We start from the raw sequence: 22,649 nt of genomic DNA, 5'->3' as shown, positions 1-22,649 counted from the left end.
TTCAGTTTATCATACTTTCAATTATACGCAGTGTATTTCATTTTTGTGAAATTACTTGCGAATACAATTGTATGTACTGAATCATCACTCACCCTCGTGCCAAATCCAACCAGAATGTGTGTGTGCTTGCGGATTAGATGGCTGTGCAGTAATGTTTGTCTTTTATCTCTTTCTGAAGTAGGGTGTACCTTGTCCCTTATTGTGATTGTTGTAATATGTTGCTGTTCTTTCCGGATGGTGTCGATGGTCTGGTTTGTATCAGGTATGAAAGGTGCGTGAATGGCCTGTAAAACGGTTGGTGCCTTGTCGTGGCTTTACAGCTCACGAGTTGCGAGTCACTGGTTTGGTTTTTATGCATTTATTTTTTGAAATATCTTGTTAATAAAATTTTATGTACTGAACCATCACTCGCCCTCGTGCCAAATCCAACCTGTATGTGTGTGTCTTTGAGGAATAGTTAGCCGTGCCTTGAATGTTTGACTTTTGAGTAACTCTGTTACGGTGTACATTATAGCTATAAATAACTTACTAAATTTAGTTATTATTGTTAAACCATGGAAGTATATGGTCATGTCTTTCTGGTGAATTCTATTGTTGATTTTTATCCAGAATCTCCTGCAAACTTGAAATTGTCTGTCACAATTTCCTTGAATCACACGCTTTCAAATTGAAAACTTAATTATCCACCGTACAATTTGAACCGTTTCCTGTTGCAGCCACTATGCCTACCCACGCAAGTGAGTTACCATTTTTATTGGGAGACCTGGGGGAACGCTGGGTGGGAGGAAATTTGTGTGGGCCCAGTGATGCCACAATTTCCCATGCAAAAAAGTGTGAAAAAACAGTTTTTTTTAGCTAAAATTGAGGTTTGCAAGGGATTCTGGGTAAAGGAACGTTGGAGGATCCACGCAAGCCATACCTCCTTGGAAGCCCCCGGGTGTCTACTTTTCAGAAATGTATGGGTTTCCCTAGATGGACGTCTACCACGGGGCCAAAAACCCAGGTAACCCCTCTTGCAAAAGCTGGTGGTATTGAATGTCAATACCGCCAGCTTTTGCAAGAGGGGCTACCTGGGTTTTTGGCCCCGTGCTAGACGGCCATCTAGGGTAACCTACCAAACCCATACATTTCTAAAAAGTAGACACCCGGGGGCTTCCAAGGAGGTATGGCTTGCGTGGATCCTCCAACGTTCCTTTACCCAGAATCCCTTGCAAACCTCAATTTTTGCTGGAAAAATCAGTTTTTTCACACTTTTTATGTGTGGGAAAGCGTGGCGTCACTGGGCTCACACAAATTTCCTCCCACCCAGCGTTCCCCCAGGTCTCCCGATAAAAATGGTACCTCACTTGCGTGGGTAGGCATAGTGGCTGCAACAGGAAACGGTCCAAATCGTACGGTGGAGAAATTACAATAACCAATAGCAACATTACCTTTTTTTTGGGGGGGTAGGATTGAGTTTTTGGACCGGGGCTCGGCGGGCATCTTTGGAAACTACCAAACCCAAACAGTTCTGAAAACTAGACACCCGGGGGAGTCCAGGGAGGTATGGCATGCGTGGGTCCCCCAAGGTTGTCCTACCCAGAAATCCCTGCAAACCATGAATTTATGTTAAAAAAACAGTTTTCCATACATTTTTGCGTGGGATCTCCGTGCCGACACAAATGTCTTACCACCCAGCGTTCCCCTTGTTCTCCCGAGTAAAATGATACCTCACTTGTGTGTGTGGGCCAAAGGCCTGTGTCTAAGGCAGGGGAGCTTAATTTGTAAAACTCAAATACTACTTTTTCAAAATTCATTTTCGGACTGTTCTGCTTTGGGGCACCCACACAAGTGAGGTATCCTTTTACTCGGGAGAACAAGGTGAATGCTGGGTGGTAGGACATTTTTGCCGGCACGGGGATCCCACGCAAAAAAGTTTGGAAAAGTGATATTTTTACCTAATTTTAAGGTTTGCAAGGAGTTCTGGGTAGGAAAACATTGGGGGACCTACGCATGCCATACCTCCCTGGACTCCCCCGGGTGTCTACCTTTCAGAACTGTTTGGGTTTGGTAGTTTCCAAAGAATACCACCGAGCCCCGGGCCAAAAACTCAGGTGCCCCCCCCCCAAAATCAAGGTTGTTTTGCATTTGGGTATTGTAAATTCACCACCGTACAATTTGAACCGTTTCCTGTTGCAGCCACTATGCCTACCCATGCAAGTGAGGTACCGTTTTTATCGGGAGACCTGGGGGAACGCTGGGTGGAAGGAAATTTGTGTGAGCCCAGTGATGCCACGCTTTCCCATGCAAAAAAGTGTGAAAAAACTGATTTTTTTTAGCTAAAATTGAGGTTTGCAAGGGATTCTGGGTAAAGGAACGTTGGAGGATACACGCAACCCATACCTCCTTGGAAGCCCCCGGGTGTCTACTTTTCAGAAATGTATGGGTTTGGTAGGTTTCCCTAGATGTCCGTCTAGCACGGGGCCAAAAACCCAGGTAACCCCTCTTGCAAAAGCTGGTGGTATTGAATGTCAAGTGAGGTACCATTTTTTTCGGGAGACGTGGGGGAACGCTGGGTAGGTGGAAATTTGTTAAACCACGCAGATTCCAGAACTTTCCACCACAGAAATGTCAGGAAAATGTGTTTTTTTTGTCAAAATCTTAGCTTTGCAAGGGATTCTGGGTAACAAAACCTGGGGGTAGGCAGAGGAGTCACCCCATCCTACATTCCCCAGGATGTCTAGTTTTCAAAACTGTATAGGTTTGCTAGGTTTCCCTAGGTGCTGGCAGAGCTAGGGCTCAAAAACAAAAGGTAGTCTCTTTGTCCAAAGAGCGCAAGATTTCACTGGGAAATTGAGGTGCGACCACGTTGCGTTTTGCGCTGGTTCGTGTCGCAGCCACTATGCCTACCCACGCAAGTGAGGTACCATTTTTTTCGGGAGACCTGGGGGATCACTGGGTGGGTGGAAATTTGTTGATCCACGCAGATTCCAGAACTTTCCTCCACAGAAATGTGAGGAAAAAGTGGTTTATTTGTCAAAATCTTAGCTTTGCAAGGGATTCTGGGTAACAAAACCTGAGGGTAGGCAGAGGAGTCACCCCATCCTGAATTCCCCTGGGTGTCTACTTTAAAAAAATGTATAGGTTTGCTAGTTTTCCCAAGGTGCTTGCAGAGCTAGGGCTCAAAAACAAAAGGTAGTCTCTTTGTCCAAAGAGTGCAAGATTTCACTGGGAAATTCAGGTGCGACCACGTTGCGTTTTGCGCTGTTTCGTGTCGCAGCCACTATGCCTACCCACGCAAGTGAGGTACCATTTATTTCGGGAGACCTGGGGAAACACTGGGTGGGTGGAAATTTGTTGATCCACGCAGATTCCAGAACTTTCCTCCACAGAAATGTGAGGAAAATGTGTTTTTTTTGGTCAAAATCTTAGCTTTGCAAGGGATTCTGGGTAACAAAACCTGAGGGTAGGTAGAGGAGTCACCCCATCCTAAATTCCCCTGCGTGTCTACTTTTCAAAAATGTATAGGTTTGCTAGGTTTCCGAAGGTGCTTGCAGAGCTAGGGCTCAAAAACAAAAGGTAGTCTCTTTGTCCAAAGAGTGCAAGATTTCACTGGGAAATTCAGGTGCGACCACGTTGCGTTTTGCGCTGTTTCATGTTGCAGCCACTATGCCTACCCACGCAAGTGAGGTACCATTTTTTTCGGGAGACCTGGGGGAACACTGGGTGGGTGGAAATTTGTTCATCCACGTAGATTCCAGAACTTTCCTCCACAGACATGTGAGGAAAATGTGTTTTTTTTGTCAAATTCTTAGCTTTGCAAGGGATTCTGGGTAACAAAACCTGGTAGTAGGCAGTCCTGAATTTCCCTGGGTGTCTACTTTTCAGAAATGTATAAGTTTACTAGGTTTCCCTAGGTGCCGGCAGAGCTAGGGTGCAAAAACTACAGTAGGCGCTTTGCCAAAAAAGGGTCAATTTGTAACTGCAAAATGTAGGTGTGACCACGTTGCATTTTGCGCCGTTTCCTGTCGCAGGCACAAGGCCGACCCACACAAGTGAAGTACCGTTTTTATCGGGTGACTTGGGGTAATTAAGATTTGTAAATCAACAGTTATTACCAAATGAGCTTTCATGCATTTCTCCCTTTCAATGAAAGACATTGTGTAAAAAAAAAATATTTTTGAAAAATGACCAATAATTCTCATGCTAGTATGAGTATTCCCAAGTTTGAAGATATGCAATTATATACTGTTTCTGAACTCTATAATTTGTACCCAATTCAGAAATACATAGGTGTCTTTCATACAGATTTTTCCATGTATACATTTTCCAAGACAAAGTGCTCTATACCCAGTAAATGAAAACATACCATTGCAAGTTGCTGCTCAGTTTTTGGATCTGGGTTCGTTGGGTTCTTGGTGAAACTACAAGTCCTATATATCCCCACAACCAGGAAGGTCTAACCAATGTAACGGTATATTGCTTTCCAAGATTTGTCAAAATTAGAAAAAGTTATAGGTGAAAATGTTGAGACAAAAGGCTGTTTTTTTCAACAAAATTTCAATTATTCCAATATTTCACTGTTAGTTTCTATAAAGAAACCTTCATGGATTTAGACAAATGACCCCTTTCTGAATTCAGAATTGTGTCTACTTTTTGAAAATGTACAGCTTTCCAGGATCCATTATTGCTTTCAAACTCATTTCCACCATTAACTGGAAGGGGGTGGAAAGCTCCAAAAATAGCAAAAATAGGCTATGTCCCAGAAAAATGCCAAAACTGTGTAAAAAATGTCGGTTCTCTGACAAAAGGCTGCCATTCCCTAAAAGCTGAGAAAATGGAGATTTCAGCCCCACAAACCCTTTTTTGATAACTTTTTCAGGGAAAAACCCAGAGTCTTTCATTTGCAGCCCGTTTTTCCCATTTTTCTGAAAAAAACAAACATTTCACTATATTTTGGTTAATTTCTGGGACCCCTCCAAGGGAATCCACAAACCTTGGGTGCCTTTAGAATCCACATGATGTTGGAAGAAAAGGACGCAAATTTGGCGTGGATACCTTATGTGGTCAAAAAGTTACAAGGGCCTAAGCGCGCACTACCCCAAATCACAAAAAAGGGCTTACCACAGGAGGGGAAAAGGCCTAGCAGCGAAGGGGTTAAAAGGGCCCGCGGGGCAAAAAAAAAAAAAATCGTTTTTTGCGCGGGGAGCGCCCGGTACGCGCACCGGGAAGCGGTTCGGGGAGCGTAATATGGGGAAAAAAGAATGATAGCATTTTCAAATATTGTATGTTTATTGATTGTTCTTTTTGTTGTTTTTTTTTTATTTTTTTTATTTACGTAGCAACATGTAGGTACCAATGCAGAGTCTAAAAATAAATAAACATCGTCTCCTTTGTAGATATCTTGCAAGTTGTTTCAGAAGTTATTGTGGTATATGGAATTCATACCATAGTCTGTCTGGAAAGCAGAAACAATATGGAGGCAGGAGATGATAAAGAGATGTTAAATACACATTGGAGATAATATAGTGGGAGAAAGGAAGTAACTATGAGCAAACTTACTATGTAACACAAAAAAGTTGCACAGTATATTTTAAGTCTCACTTTTTAATATATCTTTTTGGGTACTATTTCATAATTTTTAAATAAAAAAGAATAATGTCTCAAACAATTTTAACTTTTAAAATTTTAATGTATTGTTCAGATTTTTCAAAATCTAAAAGAATTTGTAACATCAATTCATCAGGTATGTCCTCCTTTTAATTCCATGAGTGAATAAGGGTTTTCGTCTTAACACATGTATACGTCTATACTTTTTTCCCTCCTTTTTTCCCTTTCTTTGTTTCTCCAGTGAGTTGTTCGGATGCACCATCCGGTTACTCTTTGTGAATACAGATTACATGGAGTGGTATCATGGATGGAAGAATTTCTCCCTCTAGAACCCCTATAGTGAGATTATATCTAAACTGGTTTAACTTGCTCCCCTGGTGGCTGACCGGACTGTGCACTTCACTGTTGTCCATTCTCATATTTTATTGGTCGTGTGTGGATTCTTTCAATTGGGTGCTTTTTGCTCTAAAAATGCAGTCCTCAAATTAGGTAGAATGCAAATAACTAGGATGTAGTAGTAGTCAAAAGTTAAGAACAGAATGTCCCCAATAATATGACCGTCATGAAGTATGGGTTAGACAATGTAGTTGGAAATTCAACTACAGGGGGGAAATGTTGTTATTGATAAAAAGGATGCTAATGCCTATGATGGTACACTTGCATACACAGATTAAATTGCATCGCTATTGTCAAATTCGCCCATCATGAACTCTCCATGAACCCCAACTCAAAAATACGTGATCAAACAGCCTCTCTAAACCAGGCCCGTGGTAAATGATTGTCAGGTCACAGATTGGGTGGCTCTTAGCCGGCATTAAACCTGTGAACAGGAAACTCAGGTCTGTCCCCCTGATAAGCAAAGTGACAAAACAATGGTCCAGGGAAATTAGCCTCACTAAAGCATACATGGTCATAGGGGTGCACGCATTCCCAAACATCATAAAGTAAGATGCCACATCGAGTTTGGAACATCAGGCCCTCTTGCTAGACGTCAGGACACAATACATGGTACATGCACTGATCACGCACCCCTCTTGCCAGACATTTGGACACACTACCCACTGAGTCACATTGTGTCCATCCAAGGTTGAGGCCCACCAGCATTTGTACCTTTTATTAATGACTCCACAGACAAGACCTGAATTCTTTTACCAAACAAGAATCACCGGATGTACATTTATTGTTCTCAAAACTAAGAAACAATCGCTTGGATTGATTGTGCTTCGAGACAGTTTCTGCAAGCTCTACCCCTGGCCACAGTGTTTAATTAAACCAACAGTTCCTGTTTTGCCAAACGCTGCTTGTCTTTCGTATTTTCAAGGCAAATTCATATTGAGCAACACAAAAAGGTTTGGGAATCAGCTTTGTTCGACACTATAGCAGTGATACACAAAGTAAAGTCCTGGGGCTGAATGCGGTCCACCTGACTTTTACATCCGCATCCTATTAAACAGCAGCACTAGGCTGCTGTTTACATTTCAAAGCTCTAATACTCATAAAGATATTAAATAAATGGCAAGCATTCATTTAGTAGAACTGAAGTAAAAACAAAAAAAGAATCACAGATGCTGTCCTGCACCACTTACCTTTAAGAACACTTTCATTTTTAAAGACATTTTGCAACAAACATGTAAACATATGATGAAGTCCGTTCAAAATTCAGAAAAGTGTATTTCATTAATCTGCAGAAGCATTTCACCTTAGTACATCGGATTTTAAAAGTGCATTTTTTTTAACTGTTTTTAAGCACGAATTTCGAAACATTCATGTCTCCTTCCTCCCCCACCCTGACAACACTGCCAATAGGCAAAGTGAAATAAAACAGTTGCCCATGATCACAAAGTTTGGTCAAGTGTGGAAGCTAGGATTGCTCCCAGGTGCAATTCAAATACTAGATGTACATGGGTTGCTTCCCCTACGCCCACTTTACACCTCCACGCCCCACGACCACCACCATGGTGGCATTATAGCGGCCCTCGGTCACACCAGCGATGACCTTTTTGCCTCTGGGAAAATGTTTGCGAGTACCCATTATTTAAAGGGAAGTGTCTGACTTTTCCAGTCCCTGTATATAGGGGATATACATGCTCTGAAGAAAATTCAGACATAGATATCTGCAGGAGTAATTAGATTAAAAAACACATTTATAGCACCTACTAATACATTTAGCATGATTAATTAGCTTTTGGAGAGCTACTCATCCGAAGGTAGGGCGTCACAATCTTTTTTCCTTGTGAGAAGTAAATTTCGAATCATTTCCAGTACAGGAAAAAACTTGAGAAAAGTGGATGAATACCCTTAAACATGTAAATGTGTGAGTGTGACAGATTCACAGTGCATCCCAACCCTAGAAATAATACTTCCTGCTGACTTCCAAAACCTGCATGTATATTTCTGGAAAGATGGCAACATTAGTGTCTTGTTATAATCAAAGCTCAGATGTAATATGAGTCCTACCATAATAGCGGAGGCTATTGTCAGTATGCTGATATAATAAGAATGTTGCCATAATTTGTCAACACGATGAATGTCATCAAAAGGGACAACTGGATTTTGTAACATGTCAAGTATAGTTCTGAAGCATCCCATCTCTTGGGCAAGTAGATAGTTTATAAAGTTACGCAGCCCTAAATTCTCATATGCAGGTCATGAGGAGCACCCAAAAATGTGAGTGCTTCATGGCTGAGACGACAAACCTTGTGTTCCTTCCTTCTCTCCTTACTCAAGAGTCCCATTTCTGGAGTGCAAGTCTGCCCAACATTAACCTCACAGTGCTAATCAGTTGACTTTCATTTGCAACTGCTACAACAGGTTCCGTACTGCTTAGAAAGGGACCTTGGCAACAAGAATACAAGGGAAAGGCGGAATATTATCTTAATCAGCCTCTATGCTGTGCAACATATATGGCTTGGTCTATACCCTGTTCCTAAGAATCACATAAAAGAATCTGGTTAAATATTGCAAACTCAGCCTACTGCTTTCCGGCTTTTCCGCATAGGTGGACTATGAAAGTTTATTGGATTTGACATGGTTTGCAAAGCCCCTTGAGCCAGCCGTAGGTCACTTTTTCCATGTTAAAAATGATGCAAACGTGGCGCAATTGGCTTGTAAATCTGCCCTCTAGTATTTAGGCTTAACCTTTGTACTGAGCCCGGAACTGAGCACCAAAAGACACCGGGATAAATGGTTCTGATTGCCACAGTCTGAACCCAACAATCGCCGATTGCCTAATGACCTGTGAAAAAAATCCCATCACAGTTGTATTTTTGTGTTGTTCTGTTATGAAAATACTTGGTGTTCGCTGTCTGTCGTAATTTGCTGGTTAATTTGAACGGAAAAAATGAGTATGTAAACATGATCAGTTGCTTCTTTAAGTTCAAACCCCACTGTTAGTACATCAGATAATGAAACACACATTCAAATCCACTCTACTGTCGGATAATCAACAAATCACGGAGAGTATACTTTACGAATGGCCCACTTAATATTTACAACATTTGTACTGTTATATAACAGGAAATAAAGGTCACAAACAAGCATAACCTTGCAAAATCTGAACTCAATCAGTTATTTTAAATTCAATATATGTAACCCTGCATGTCAATCTAAATACATATCGCTTTTATAAATAAACGTAGAACACAACTATATACATTTGTAGCTAATGCCTAGTATGTGTTTACCCAAATGTACAGCAAAGAATATAGTCACATGTCCAAAACAGTGGCAGACTTACCTAACTCTTTCCTCCACTATGATAATTTCCTTCAAGGCTGCAGCAAGCCGTGTTCGGAGAAAAAGATTACAATTCTGGAGTTGTTATTTAGAAACGATCAAGAGTTTTCACTGACGTAACATCCCTCTCAAGGACTTGAATCGAATTAACAGAGTAAGAGCTGCTTATATCTGGAATTTGTAAAACATTAGACGGACCTGCCAAGTCAAACTTGCAATAGCTCCACCCACACCAAAGGGCATTTTGGGACAAAAGGTGTGGTTTTGCCTCCAGCAGAAATGAGCTTCCAGACTGTAGTCTCGAATTATATATAACATTTCCCCTTTTTTGCTGCGAATTAAAAGCTGTAAATAAAGCTAAACCGTTGAAATACAATTTTCATTTCGTGTGTAGTTATGTAGCTGTGCTTTATATTTACTTGTTGAGAGAGGTAGCGAAGATCATGGAATGTTATGGATAGGCCTGGGAGGAATTCAAATTAGGAAAGCAGGGTTATTGACGTAGGTCGCTCGTGAATTGGCTGACTTGGCCTTGAGAATGTCACAAGTGACCATTTTGTCTACAAGAAGCTGACAAGTTAACTGTTAGGCATCTTGAAACCAGACATACCCTTGAGGGGGGCTCTACCCTGCCATGAAAAGTGTAGGAGGCTCAGCCTGCTGGCTAGCACCTCTGGACTGCGGGGACTGGGCCTCCAACGGGGAAATTAAGGAAGTTGTCCAGCTTGCAGGAGCCCCAGGCTCCTTCCAGGTCCAACGCTACCCTGGACCGGGTAGGGAAGGTGACCCTGCCTGTGCCTAGAGCCCTGGTTTCCCAGGTGAAAGTCATGGCTTTGCTCGCCTCTCACAGGGCATGTGGATTACAGGAGCTGTCAAGCCCACAGGAGCCCCAGACTCCTCCCCTGCCCAATGCCACCCTTACCTTGGTAGGGAAGGTGGCTTTGCTTGGTACTTAGAGCCCTTGCTTTCCAGGCAAAAGCAATGGCATCACCCATCTGTTGTGTGCGACTTATGGGAGCTGTCCTGACCACAGGAGCTCCAGACTCCTTCCTGGTCCGATACCACCTTGGTGTAGGTAGGGAAGGTGCACCTGCCCAGAGCCTGGAGCCTGGAGCCTTGATTTCCCAGACAAAAGCCTTGGCTTCACCAGCCTCTCCTAGTGGAGGAATTTGGGTAACTGTTCAACCACAGGAGCCCCAGACTCCTGCCTGGTTCAATGCCACCCATGGCCTCGATATGGATGGTGACCCTCCCCTGTGCCTAGAAACCTGGCTTTGCCTCCCTCTCACGAGCAGATTACAGGAACTGTCCATGCTGCAGAAAACCCAGAATACTCTCCAGTCTGACGCCAACATGGCCCAGTATCAGCCTGGGCCTTCACACTAGGTCCTGTCTCCACTCCACACCCCAGAAGGGCATGAGAGTCATCATCAGTCGGCAGCCACCTTGCCCAAGTTATGGATTGTCACCCCAGTCCATCGGCTAAAAAATCCCTGGGTTGGTGCCTTCCACCTTCCTGGTGCATGAGCCTGGGATCTAAGGAGGGTCAAACCCCAGCCAACCCCTTGTCTCCCCTGGAGCCTGCCTGAAAAGCCATTTTTCATTGATTATCGTGGGGGTTTACAGAGCTTGGGGGGAGATAAAAGTCAGAGTTGGCTGTTCCGGCAGTTCCTCCTGCCCACTAGTTGGCCAGCAACTCACCGGTTATCTGGTCAGCCAGTCATTGGCTGGTCATCTAGTCGCCCAGCCTGGAAACCAGGTGGCTGGGTCTAACCTTATGACCAGAATGCCCTGGCAGGAGACGACGATGATGATAGCACTCAGGAGGTCCCTTCCTTGAGTCACTGACTGACTTCTTATCACCAGGTGGCTCAGATGGTGTTTGTTCTGGCCATCTGTTCACCCCGCTGTCCTGTGAGGTGTTGTATCCCCATCCTTGCACCCGGTGGCCCAGAACAGAAGAAGGAGGCCCCCATGTTGCGCTGCACATGTTGGAGTCAGCCTCCCACAGGCTGTCATCCCATCTCTCCCACCGGCCTAGTGGGAGATAGACCCTTGGGGGTGGCACAGGCATCCACAGACTAAGACAAAAACTGTGAAAAGAGACTGTCTTTCAATGGATCTCAACAAGGTAGCTGCTCTGCTACTTATGAACCCCTGACCCAGAATCAGTTAGTCTACAAATGATTTAGCACTAGGTGCCACATGAACATGTGGTGCTTTAAGGGCAATGGAGACTGTCCCCTTCATTCACATTCCAGTCGACGAGCGAGCAGCTCTACACACTGGCCCAGAGGCCAGCTATCCCATGCCAACTAAGGCTCCACCGTACTTTGTAATCATTACAGTTTGGGGGTGTTAGACCTGTCATCCTTAGATCAGCAAAGAGGGGGGGCAAAAGGCCAACACTGAGTGAATTACGAAGCCACAGTGTTGTCAGTCACAAACTTTCTGTGTTGCTTTGACCTCCCTCTTCTGTGGAATTCTAACACACCAACTTCTTTTCTTTTTGTTAAGGTTACGAAAGCAACCAATGATTATAACGTGGGCACACTGGCGAGTACAATCCAGTAGCCCTGTGCGTTTGAGCACGTGAGGTGCATTCTAACTGTTCTCACATGTTTTACTTTCTTTCATTTGATAAATTTGATACACACATCGATGTGAGGATTCTTTACCACTGTGGTATTTATATGTGTTGTGATTCTTGACAACCTCTTTTTAAATTGGAGCAGTAAGAACTAATCAGTTCATGGATTTTTGAACGGTACTGGGAAGGTGTTTTTTAAAGGATATAGTTACCCCCAGGAGTCTCTAAAATTTGTGACTGGCTGCTCTTGGAGGTCAGACCTAGTTGTGTTTACCCCCAGGGCTAGCCTGGTAGACAGGACTGGGTTGAAAGGGATCCTTCTGCACTGCGGAGAGTTCCTTTGAAATCACCCCTTATATTGAATTCTCTTTTGAGTATAAGTACTGGGTCTCTGACACCTATATTTAGACATTTCTGGATCTTGAACTGAACCCCTGTCAGAAGGACTGCAGTGTTGCTGAAAGGACTCAACTGGGCTACTTTTCTGGGATAAGTGTGTTTCTGCTTGTTGCCCCTCTGCCTGCTGCACCCTGATTCTACTGACGGGACTCTGACTTCCCTGCAAATGATCTCCAAGGGCTTGCTGGCATGCCTCCTATTTTCTGAAGTCTCAGGGACACAAAAGACTTCATACAATTCTGCTGGTGTTGTTGGACTCTGTTTTCTGTTGGTCCTATCCTTTCCTGAGGGGTCCCCTCCAAGCTCTGGCCCTCAGAAGTGGGTTCTGTAGCTGTTTTCATTGAAAACCGATGCATTGCATTGACTGTGAGAAATTCGGCTGCATTGCCCTTTGTGCACAGTCTGACTAACAACAGTGGTTTCACAGCCTGCATGGCTCGATGACAACGCTCTGTGCAGCTTGTCGACAACATATTACCTTCACTTCAGCGAGTCTCGACAACAATGCAACGACCCGACTGCGTGGAAAAGATCGACGCATTGAGCCCTCAGTCTCAACGCTTTACTCCATCCAAGGTACTTTCTCAGCGGGCTCCTGTAGCCGGCTTGCCTTCCATCATGGTTGGCTTTGGATTTGCACTGGTCCCTTGTGACCTCTAGTAGCTTTTTGACCGCCATTGACTTTTAAGCACTCATTTTGGTTTATTCTTGAAAATTCATATCCTGGCTTCTACTTATTATATTTTTGTTGTTTTGGTCTCATTTCACTCATATAAATATTCTCAATTTCTCTAAACCTGTGTGGAGACGTTTTGTGGTGTATTCATCATGTTACGGGTGTGTGTTGCACAAATACTTTACATACTGCCTTTGTAGATAAGCATGACTACTCTGTTCCAAGCTACCAGAGGGTGAGCACAGGTTATCTTATTGTGTATCTGGGTTAACCTGACTAGAGTGGGGGTTCTTGCCTGGCATAGGTAATTACCTCATCCAACCAGGAATCCAATTTCTAACAGTGGAGTCTCATCCAACCAGGAATCCAATTTTTAACAGTGTAGTTCTGACTTAGAGGCTTTTAGTCAATATTCAACAGATGCCATCTCCAACCCATTGGATCCTCAGCTGAGCATATACACCAAGGGGTAGATTTATGAGGCCCTTGCGCCACGTTTACGCCGCTGTTGTGTCACGCAAGGCGGCGTAAACGTGGCGCATCCCTACAAATGATTTACAACGTGACGCATCTAGGCAGATGCGTCACGTTGTAAAGCCCTGCGACGCAACTCCAGCAATGCGCCACATTTCCGGCACAGATGCGTCACGCATCTGTGCCGTTTTTGCACCATGGTGCGCCGCATTATAAATGCGGCGCACCATGGCTGGCGGAGCTGTGGCGCACTGTGGCGCATGTTAACTGGCGCATCCCTGGGGATGCGCCAGTTAACATAAATCTGCCCCCAAATGTCCGAATCTACGGTTCCCCTCATACTGAACAGGATTAATACTGCAACAACAAATTATGGGTAAAACTAACCTGTCTTTTATAACTATACTGTGTGAGTTGCGGTGTGCCTTCTAGCCTGGACACAGACTAAGGTAACCTTCATTTTTCAACCGTAGGATTGCTGATGTTTGGAAGTTATGCTTTGCTGTGTCTTTTGCATTTTCGGTTGGGCCCCCAGTGATTTATATGTTTGTGCATACCATATTTTTATAACAATTTTTTGACCAGTCTATAATGTGGAATAGGTAATCTAGATGTAAAATATCTGGATAGATCTACTAGATGGATCCTGCTCAGGCAGCATTTTTCAAAAATAAACAGTCTTCATTCCTTTTTGCATATGTAACTACTGTAGCCTCACAGGATCAACGCTTGGCTTTCATGCAATGTGCAATGGGGTTCGAGACCTGGGAATGGAGAATTGAGATTAGTAGTATTTATTTTGTCGGCTTAATTGTGCTCTGTTGTTTTGATTTATTGTTCCATGTATGATTTTTTCTTCTTTTTTTTAAACAGAGACATTTTCATTAATTATATAGTATGAATATAGAATTATGGTATATCAGTAGAGGTATTCTAATTGATTGTGTTTTGGATCAGAGCTGTTCGAGCTTAAATATGGGGATATTGCAATTCACAACTACATTCTATATGGCCGACTTGCTTTCAAAGTTGTGTGTGAGGAGCTGTCTCACAATCCTTGGATACATTGTAGCGACACAACATTTCTGGATGAATCTAGATTGGCAGCACGCATACGGTCTGATTGCAGTAACACTAACTAAGCATGTATACTTTTTTGACTCCTTTGTTTCTTTTTCTCCTTTGTTCTTCTTGTCTTATTTTTTAATTGTCATTTTCTTTATTTTGTATGTTTTCTAATTTTCTGTTAGTTCTCTGTTAAGCTACTTTCTATTTGATAGAACATTAGAGTTTGGGTTATTTACAAGGGGCACTATGTTATCTCATTAGTTGTCAAGAACAGGTTTGTCCTGGACGTAATTAAAAGGATCTAGGGTGTGTAATCTAATGTAACCCCACTAATATATGGTATATTTCCATATGATATACTACAGTTTCATAAGACGCATATCATGGTATATTGGCTGTACAAAATAAGATTGGTATGTATTGATAGTTGTTGTTTTTATAGACACATAGATGGTCACACAATGGATATATTAGTTGATAGTATGAGTCTTACAAATATCCATTGAATGATGTATTGCATTTTTGTCAATAATTCTGTTTTTCTTTCCCTCCTTTTTGTTGTCAAAACAATATCATAATACACATTGTATATTAATTGGGAAGATTGACTTTGTTAACTTCATTTTTTTCCTGTGTCTGTTATGTTATGAATTCAACTAGTACACGTACTGGAACATATATCAAATCATGTTCATTTACTTTTGGATCTATGGACTCTGATATCTCTCCCTTGTGTTGATGTATGCTATAAAATCCTTTATGTCTGGTATATCAAATAAAGGGAATAATTGGTGGGATGCGTTTTGAAATAAGGGTAACATGTACTTTTTGAGACATGTGGGGGGCATGTTTGCTTGTTAATCCACAATGTATATGGTGACTATTTTCCACTTGGTTTTAAGACGGTTCTATGAATACATTGTATCTTTTGTTTCAATGTAGGTGGTGGATAATATTCCTAAAGGAAAATACATTCTCTTGGTTTTCCAATCTGGGCATTGATCTTTTTATTTTGTGTTTATTGTACTTTGGGTATATTATGTTTTTTACTTGTGAATTTAGTAAAGTATGTTTTTGTCACTGTTAAATTACAGCCCTGAAGAAGTTCACAGTGGTGAATAAAATGAGTTGGCTGTGTTGCTTTGCTAGTAACAAAGAAAGAAGTATGCAGTTCCTAAAGAGGCTGAAAGTGACTCAGGAACTAAGTGCATATGACTGGCTTACCCAGAAGGAGGATGGAGAATTCCTACTTTCGGATTTAGGGACCTCACAAACTCAGCCCGCTGGGTGTCATGCTTCATCATTGGGAATGCTCCTCGTTGGGTCGGCGCTGCAATACCCAATGGGCACCATCAAGAGGGGCTCTTTATCAGAGATCGTTTATCCTTGCTGTATGGTGAGTGTGTGTAAGGGGCCCTAAAGTTTAGCTGTGTAGTGTTGTGGTTACTAAAAAGTACCAAGTGAGTTAAGACAGGGAAATGGAGGATCAGGGCAACTAATTTAATAATTATGTCTCCCACCCTGATTAAAAGGAGTGATGGTGACTGTCTATGGTGATGTCATAGGCAGTTTTGTTGACCACATGCTCATTTTGCATGTGGTCAACATTTTTCTTGCCTAGGTTGTCCCAAAGAGGATATTAGGCGGCATTTCTTCAGGCCCAAAAAAATATAAGTTGAAATCTACACTAAGTGGCTGATAATGAGGTGTGATAACCTAGATATTACCAGTCTGTTGGCACCAGTGGTGTGTGGTGTCTGTAGGTGCGGTAGCCAATCTAAATATTATTGAAGACTGGCCCCATCAGTTGGCGGCATCGAATGGGCATGTTTAGTCAACGTGGTTCAGAAATCGCGCCCACTCGGCGCAGGACCTAACCTGTGGTGCCAGTTTGTTTTGCTGCAACACTTGGCTTTATACGTCTACTGTCCAAGCAAAATAAAGAAGATATGGAACATTCTACATTTTGATTTAGACTCTTTCACCTTATTTTTTACTGTTGGTTTACCACTATATGTATTTTTCTATATTGTGTATCAGGTCGCACCCTTGAGCAGCAGGTGCTTATAGAGAGTGCACAACGCTTCTTTGGAAATTACTACTTGTGGGACAAAGGGAAAGTGTTGTTCATTGACTCCATGCTCATTTTGGATTTTTGTGCAATATTGGAGGGCTGACATGCACTCCTCTTTGCCAATTTGAAATTTGAGTATTAGTATAGGAAAACATGTCTAAATGCAAGAATGGAAGGGAGGAACTAGCACAAGTTTCAGCAAATAAGAGTGGATAGATTGATCGTACAAAAGAAGGCCTTAAGGCAAAGTTTAAAAAATTGGATCTAATAAAGAAACAAGAGTTGGGAAGATGGTGGGACAGAGTGACTATTCAGAAATATCTAGATATTAACGAGACCCTAAGTGGTCTGCGGATCCTGATCTTTCCCTCCTTTGAGGATTTAGATGAGGAATCACTCAAGGGCTGGGAGGGTAATTTGCAGAACGCACCGTTTAAAATGATTCCGATTTTATTCAAGCATCCGGACAAAAAAAGAGCAAGTTACAGACAGAGATTAATAAAAAAGAGAAGGAAACAGAGGCTATTGACCTAAAGGATGCGATTGAAAAACGTTTTGACATTTTGAATAGGATCACAATGGAACATCAGGAAAAAAGCAGAAAATCAGGGAGTGCTGACACACTCCAAGAAAACCTGGGGATATCAACCACTGATGAAAATGAGGGTGTGGTGGAAGATGTGATTGTTAAATTGAGAACTGTAACTTGAACACCAGTTAATTAGTGATTGTTAATTTATTAGATCATAATCTGGACCTATTGAATGTATTTGTTGATGTGTTCATTTTTCCCCATTTACTTAAATTAAAAGGACACTTTCATTTAACTCCGACACAACATGTTCCAATAATTTCCTCAGCCAACAACCTCTTAAAACACGGTTTATGATTGTATGATTTACAGTTGTTACTATCTTTGACTAATGATGAACCAGTGACTTTGGAAACCTTGATGGATAGACTAGACATTGTAGAAAATGTTGGCATCCATAGTGGCCTCAGACAACAGTCAAAATGTACACCTACTGACACACATCGTAACATAGATATTTTCAAGGAGAATGTGACCAAAGTCTTGAATAACCATTTTGATGGCTCAAGAAAATGATTGGGTTTAAAATATAATTGTACTTGCGTCGGAAGATCTGCACTCTGCTAACTACAACAGGATCAAACTGTTTTGATTAGAGAAGCCGACAAAAGGTGGCAATGTCATAATTATGAATAGAAAATTTTTTTTTTCTAGAGAACCCTCACCCACGAGGGTTGCCCCTTGGTGGCAAGCTTCATCATTGGGGTTCATCCCGTTCCGCTGCGAATCGAGGCGTACTACCACCAAACGGTTATACGGGAGCACTTGAAGATAGAATCTGTGATAAAGAAAATGTAGGTGAGGGGAGTGGAAACTAAGTGATAGTAGGTTATAAATACCTGACTAGTAGGACTCTCATTTTATTCCCGTCTCTAGCCGGTATGTTTAAAATCAGGGGTTGTGTTTAAAGGAGTAGACTACAATGAGTCTGTTCTCTTCAAAACTAATCGGTCAACATGTTTCGAGCATTTCCCCTATTAGCTCTTCTTCGGGATCTACAGGAAAACTTATTCCTATTGGTACCACTCATCAAAGTCCTTAACTCCTCAAATAGGAAAGCAATAGATAGCATGCCACATCAGACATATGGTAACCTGTAACGTCATTCCATATCTGTAACCTAGTTCCATAGCAGTAGCAATCTACAGAGTTTACCCAATAACCCTAAGAACCAGGATAATTACATTTATAACGATTGTTCACTCAGGATGGCGTTAACCCTACAGAGTCACGATATGACATAAATGTTGAAACATGTCCTTCAAAATTATGAAAGAATAAAATACATGAAGCCTAACAGTGGGAAAGAAAAAGCTCATCTAATTGAAATCATGAGAATCCATGGAACTCACTACTTTAATTGATTTTTTTCAAACCACTTTTTTTATTCCAAGTTTTCTTTAGATAAAATCTCAGGAGAATATATCTCATCAATGATTTTTTTAATCAAAAAGACAAGGGAGATAATATTCTATCATATGTATAGCAACACATAGAGAATTGATATACAATACATACAGAATGGATGGCTGCCCAATATTCAACCGCACTACGGAACAAATAGTTTTATCCAAGATCACAAATATCTACAAAAAACAATGAAAGAACAAATTCAAGGCAGTACATCTCAATTAAATGTTAGTTGATGATTCAGAGCATCGGTATTATTGACCAGCGCCATCATCAGGACAACATGTGTTGCACAAAATACAATCAAAGACAACTGATAAGAAAACTAATGAATTAGGAACGGGTAATGACATACCCAAGCCAATATGCCTCAAAAGTACTCAGATGGAGTGGCGATATGTCAAATTGCAGTAAACCAAGTGGCACACAGAAAATGGGAAATGCAGGAACCTCTTCTGAATGCTTCTAATCAATTGTGCAACAAAAAATGGAAAATAAAGGTTCAACTAAAATACCAAGGATCCTAATATCAAAAGACCGTAATGTGTTCCAATAATGCCAAAGTGTGTACTTTGAGGTTACAAGACATCATCTCACCCAAACACTGAGGGAGTCATCCCTCGCAAATCCTTACTTAGACATCTGAAAACACTTGATACGGCAGTCACTGCAACTCAATGTACATCACAACTACCTCAGGACAAACCAAAAAAAATCCATGGCATAGATCTTGTGCCATTTAATATAAGAGGAGGGATCAGAGAATAAATTCTAAGAAGCAATAAGGCAGGCTGGATCTGCAGATTACGATATGTGGAGATGGGCAATAATAAAATGCTAAATTTCATAACTTTTTAAAATTTGCTGTTGAAAATATACTGTTCAGAAGTTACAAAGTAATTGAGAAAATAGTTTTCACAGTTAGGGAACATTATTTGATTCTCAGAACCTGAAATATACCAGGAATATAAAAAATAGTATATTTGAATATACTGGCCTATTTTTGGCAGATATTGGCTATATTTTTCACTATTATTTCCATTTTTTCTTTCTTCTCCAATTTTTACTTTTTCTTTTTCCTTTTTAACTGTTTCCCTTATGTTTTATCATTTTGTTATTCCCTTATCGCTTGTGATTTTCCCTGCTTACAATTAAGGATTCACCAGGTTCTTGTCAGTCTTCACTGGTTGATATTTTGGTGTGAACTACGCTTTGTAATCTGAATGTGCAATTTCGACACACAAATATGAGGATAGCTAAGGTTCTTCGAGTGATTAGGACTTATCAGTTGCAGGGTATTGTTTTTGATTTTGTGATACTTGACTGGTGAAATGTCATTCGGATCGTAGTCTCAGCCATGTACGATCTTTTCTTCCCTCTCTTAATAGACAACAAAATAGTTTGATAGGTTGATCACACGGCTTCCGTGCAAAGGGTTTGGGACCATGCAACGAAAGACCGGAATTTGTAAGCTGTTATAATTGATTGCCTCTGTTTGTGTGATTTTATATTGGTTTTGGTGTATATATAATATTTCAAACAACATTTTTTGACTAGTCTGAAATGTGGAATTAGTCATCTAGATGTTGAATTTGGGCACTGAATGGATTCTACTCAGGCAGCATTAATCAGTAATGAACAGTCTTCCTTCCATTTTGCATAGGCAACTCCTGGAGTCTGACAGGATGAAAGCATGCCTTTCATACAGTGTATGACGGTTTTCAAGACCCGGGAATGGAGGACTGCGATTAGTTAGATATAATTTGTGGGCTTATTTGTGCTCTGTTTTTTTATTTATTGTTTCACGTATGATGTAATTTTCCTTTATTTTTAAAAATGAGCGATTATCATTTAATATGTTATATACATATGATATATCTTTAGAGGTATTCTGATTAAATGTGTTTTAGGTCATAGCAGTTGAAGCTTAAATATGGGGATATTTCTCTTTACAACTACATACCCAGGGCGTAGTTTGCGTAGTCACACTACGTGTAGCTACGCAAACTTGCACTTTTGCTTCGCGATCTATGTGTAGTTACACAAGTGCGCGTTTTTGCTCGTCCCGCCTTTTCGGGATGCGTTTTTTCTTTCTCGCAAACTCGTATTGCGAGAACGGGGGTCTGTTTGCGTGCTCCGAGATAGTGTCTCACAAACTTACCCATCGGGTCGCCTATGGGCGCGGCCATCTTGTTTTTCACTAGTCCCGCCCATTTGCGATGCCTTATTTCCTGTTCTGGGTCGCGTATAGCATGTTCGCGATGCGCATTTCATGTTCGTGAATGCGTTTTACATGTTCACAATGCGTTTTGCGTGCTTGTGGGGAAATATCACGCAAACTTACCCTAGCAGTTGTGACGGGCGCGGCAATCTTGTTTTTCACTCTATGCTATGGTTCTGGGGCCTGCTTTTCTATCTTCCCTCCATCTTTGCCATCCTTAAGTTTTACACTGTTTTTCTCATCTTTTTTATTTATTATCTATCCCTCTCTGTCCGTAGGTCTATATTTTTCATTTTGTTTCTAGTTTTACTGCATTTTTTCACTTTTGTACTGTTTTATATTACTTCCTTATTTAAGCTCCTACTTTTTGCCCTAACTTTATTTTCCCTTTTAATTTTCTTTTCCGCCTCCTGCTCACCCCAGAACCATGCCTAAGGGCACTGACTGCTCCAAGAAGGGCAAGGTGCCTGCGCCCAAGAGCTGCCTGACTTGCGGCAGACTGCGCCCTGCAGGGGTGCATGCCTGGGAGCTTTTTGGTGAGGTGGAGTTGGCTGCCCTTGTTTTTTTTGTGCAGCGCCACCTCCCCTTGACCTCGGCAGCAGGTGGCAAGCCTGGGTCCGGGTACCCGACCCAGGAGCGTCACCACCAGTAGGAGAAGGTGCGCCGTGCTGTGTTTCAGCAATCAGGGGTCCAGCGCACCCATCAGCAGCTGGACCAATGGTGGTCTGACATCTTGGACTGGGAGCAGAACCTGCTGGACCTGCTAGGTTTTGAGGTTGTGGGGCTTGGTGAGTAGCTAATATACTAGTAGTATAAGTATTTTTTTTCAGAATAGCAAGAATACTGCTGCTTACATTGCAGGTAAATTAAGTTTCAATATCTTCTGTGATTGTAGGACACAGGTGCTCGGCGGTGCTCTTACTTGTTTGCAACTTTGTGCTCGCTTGGGCTGATTATGTAAGAGTTTACTTGGAGAACTTAAGTTAGGTAATGCTATTGCTAGAGAGACTCTAGTCCTTCCTTTGCCCTCCTGCCACTAAGAAGAGTTAGTGATTGATGTGTCAGGTGCACCACAAGACTTACCCCTGCTTGTGAAGCAATTCTGCAGAGACGACAAGAGCACCCGTCCCTGTACCCACCTGACCCTCATGGAAGGTAAGACCCAGCAGGGATGAGATGGACGCAGGGAAGGGAGCCAGGGTGTAGAGGCTTAACGAGAGTGCGGAGCTTGCGGGTTATCCGGTGCCAGCTGGAACCAGAAAAGAACCAGATCAGAAACAGAGCAAGATCAGAAAGGAACCACCCCACATAACACACACAGAACTAGTGTCCTTCCGGGAACTCACCAGTGCTTCTGGAGACCGCGGTACCCAACCATAAGTTCAGCTCCTGATAAGGACAGCTAAGGTGAGGCGCTCCTGCGCGGGGCACCCAAGCTTAAACCAAAGGAAAGCGCTCCTGCGCAGTACAAAGAAACAAATGTCAAACTAGAAGGCAAAGCGCTCCTGCGCGTGTAGCATGTATTAGAACTTAGTCACGAAACTTGTGGCATCCCTGGTACTCAAAACAAGCTATATACAATGCTCCTGCTTAGCGGAGCAAATCCCCCAAACAGTGCTCCTGCGCGATGGGGAAACCAACTGTCTATGACAAAAACCCAAAGTAAAGCACTCCTGTGCTAAAGACCCTTAACCCCCGTACAGCGCTCCGGCGCGGCAAGGGTTAAGGGAGGCAAAACAGGTACCGCCCTGAATAGCGCTTCAACGCGGAGAACCACGAGGAAAACAAGCAAGCGCTCCTGTGCGAGTTCAGGTAATGCAA

The 22,649-nt window shown here is 42.2% G+C and overlaps 1 protein-coding gene across 1 annotated transcript in view; it reads right to left on the bottom strand.

The window, feature by feature from the left end:
- LOC147732919 (histamine N-methyltransferase-like) overlaps nt 1-9,483 on the bottom strand; it is a 490,500-nt gene extending 481,017 nt beyond the window's left edge. Inside the window, exon 1 of the mRNA XM_086957452.1 lies at nt 9,326-9,483. The gene's annotated coding sequence lies outside the window, so the exon portion shown is untranslated. The remainder of the gene's footprint in view (nt 1-9,325) is intronic.
- Nucleotides 9,484-22,649: the final 13,166 nt, after the last annotated feature.

This window comes from Lissotriton vulgaris, chromosome 2_1 (genome assembly GCF_964263255.1).
Source record: "Lissotriton vulgaris chromosome 2_1, aLisVul1.2, whole genome shotgun sequence".
NCBI classification, from domain to species: Eukaryota; Metazoa; Chordata; class Amphibia; order Caudata; family Salamandridae; genus Lissotriton; species Lissotriton vulgaris.
The sequence above is the reverse complement of the archived record's forward strand: the minus strand, read 5'-3'. Positions and strand labels throughout refer to the sequence as shown.